Below are 2,500 nucleotides of genomic sequence, written 5' to 3' on the forward strand. Positions count from 1 at the left end.
CGTTTCTACCTGTTGAGCCCCCCCCCCCCCCCTTTCACTCCTCCTCTTCCTCCTCCTGCTCTTCCTCAGCTGTTTCATCATCATCCTGCCCCTCAGCTCTGGGCAACCCTGTTACAATCTCTCGGGGAGCAGTAGTGTGTGTGTATTATGTGTGTATTATGTGTGTTTTATGTGTGTCCATGTCTGATATGAAACACGTGGTTCCACTTTGTTTCCACAGGCTGTGCTGGGCTCCTCTGGTTCTGAGGCTGCTGTATGTTGAATGCAAATGGGCCGACTGACTCTTGAGATATTATTAAGATCTCACCTGAGGTTAAGGTCTAAGTGAGATGGTGATGGAGGCTACTTTCACACTATTCTGTTATCGTTATCGCCTCCATTTACAGTTCTACAGTGTTTCCAAGCTCCTGAAATGGAACTATTTTAAAATGCTGTCGGCCCTCTATTGATTTGAAAACTTCGGCTTTGTGTTTAAATGTGGACAATGAATCTAAAAACATATGAAAACAATGACGTAGAAACCCACATTTCTGATCGGACTTTCAATGCCACTCTGAAACGCAGTGTCCCTCAATAAGTCAATGAGGGCATATTGTTATTGTCTTCTGTCTTCAATGGCACTCTGAAATGCAGTGCTTGTCAATAACAGAACGACTTCAGGCCTATTGTCTCTTCAGTAAAGATCCAAAGCAAGGTGAAGGCGCTCTTCACAAAGAGAAACGTTTGCACTCGGTGTGTGTGTTCAGGGACGGAGTGTCCTTTGTGTTGCTGACATTGTTTCTACCTATAGGAGGTTGGGCTCTCTATCGCTGGGGCCTTCTGCATGTGAGGTGCCATGTGCTGGGGGTGTGTAGGACTGGGTTACAGTACTCTGGTGACCGAGGACTGGGACTTCCATCCCCCTGTGTGACTGTGTGTGTGTGTGTGTGTGTGTGTGTGTGTGTCTGTCCTCTAGGCAACTCCACACTCAGCTGTGCCCCTGTGGCTATAGGTTTGGCCCTGTCCTTGCGACACCACTGTCCTCTGTTCCCCCTCTCCTCTCTCCTCTCTCCCCACTGCCATCCCCCCTTTTTTTCCAAAATGACCTCCCCTCTTCTTTCTGCATCACCACATTCCAAAGTCACTCCTTGATTGTTCTCACCTACAGTATCATCCCCATTCCTCCCCTTCAGAAGTCACCTCGCTCTTAGGACACTACTATGGGTGCCTCTCATGTGTGTTTTATACCATCCTCCCTTCCTTGTCCCTCTCCACCTCTTCTACTTTGTCTACTTTCACACTCCGCTGCGCCCCAATACCTCGGAAGTTCCATTAACACGACTAGACCTTTCCAACATTCCCGAGGTTCGATAATTATGTATAGTGACCACTGCGAAAAAATGAATGGCAGAATGGCAGTAGGTTTCGTGTTTGAGAAGGATCACTATCATTGGTTTGCTAAATTAGACTCTGGCAAAGTCTATCTGTTAAGAACAGGCCTGTATCTGTCTTTTAATTATTCCATCTTAAGTCTTATTATTATTCCATCTTATTATTATTATTATTACTCTTTGCCCAACTATGCTTTTATCCGCTATTACTGTTTGATTTTTTTTTTTGTTATCAACTGTTTATTGATTTTCATAAACAGGGGAATGGGGGAAGGGGGGGGGGGGGGTGGCAAGACGGTTACATGAAAGCTAGATAGTAAACCATACACATGGTAAAAGAGTGGAAATAAAAATACGTAGAAAATAGAAAATACAAGATCATTACGTTTTTACAGAAAAAAAAACACTCAACAGCAATATGTATCACACATAAAAGCAACTCATGCACAAGGGGCATGAGGTCTTGGACCCTGCATATTAATGCATACTGTTTGATTTTTGTTTATGCATTTATGAATGACCTCTGTGTATGAAATGCGATATGACTTGACTTGACTTGACTTGACTTGACTTGACTTGACTTGACTTGACTTGACTTGACTTGACTTGACTTGACTTGACTTCTGAATCAAGTGTTTCCTTTCATTCCACGAGTAGTGTGTTCACTTATCTTCATTGAAACGTTCATTGAAAGTCATCAAGTAACACGTTGCTATGCAACATCAGAAACATTCGAGTTCTGTTTGTTTATCCGTGGAGGCCAAAAATGGTACCAAAATAATTGATCAAAGACACATTGTGTGAAGTTTCTTGTCTCGTTTTGGTGAGTAGCTGTTCTGTCTGCTGGTCATTACAGGAAAATAGATCCCCCCACTTCACCTAAAGGTCCTGTTTTGGCCTGTAGGGACTTGTTTTCTGATAATGATGGGCGGACAATACACTGTCCCTTCCTTGAACAGCACTCAATATCTTGTATTCAAATAGATGTTCTGAGACACACACACATACACACGAGCACACACACACAAACACACACACACACACACATGAGCACAAGAGCACAAGCACAAACACACACACACACACACACACACACACACACACACACACACACACACACACACACACAC

At 43.7% G+C, this 2,500-nt stretch overlaps 1 protein-coding gene across 1 annotated transcript in view; it reads right to left on the bottom strand.

Moving 5' to 3' along the window:
• crim1 (cysteine rich transmembrane BMP regulator 1 (chordin-like)) overlaps positions 1-2,500 on the bottom strand; it is a 108,474-nt gene that overhangs the window by 47,860 nt on the left and 58,114 nt on the right. The gene's annotated exons all lie outside the window — the stretch shown is intronic.

Source organism: Sardina pilchardus, chromosome 20 (assembly GCF_963854185.1).
Source record: "Sardina pilchardus chromosome 20, fSarPil1.1, whole genome shotgun sequence".
Lineage (NCBI taxonomy): Eukaryota > Metazoa > Chordata > Actinopteri > Clupeiformes > Clupeidae > Sardina > Sardina pilchardus.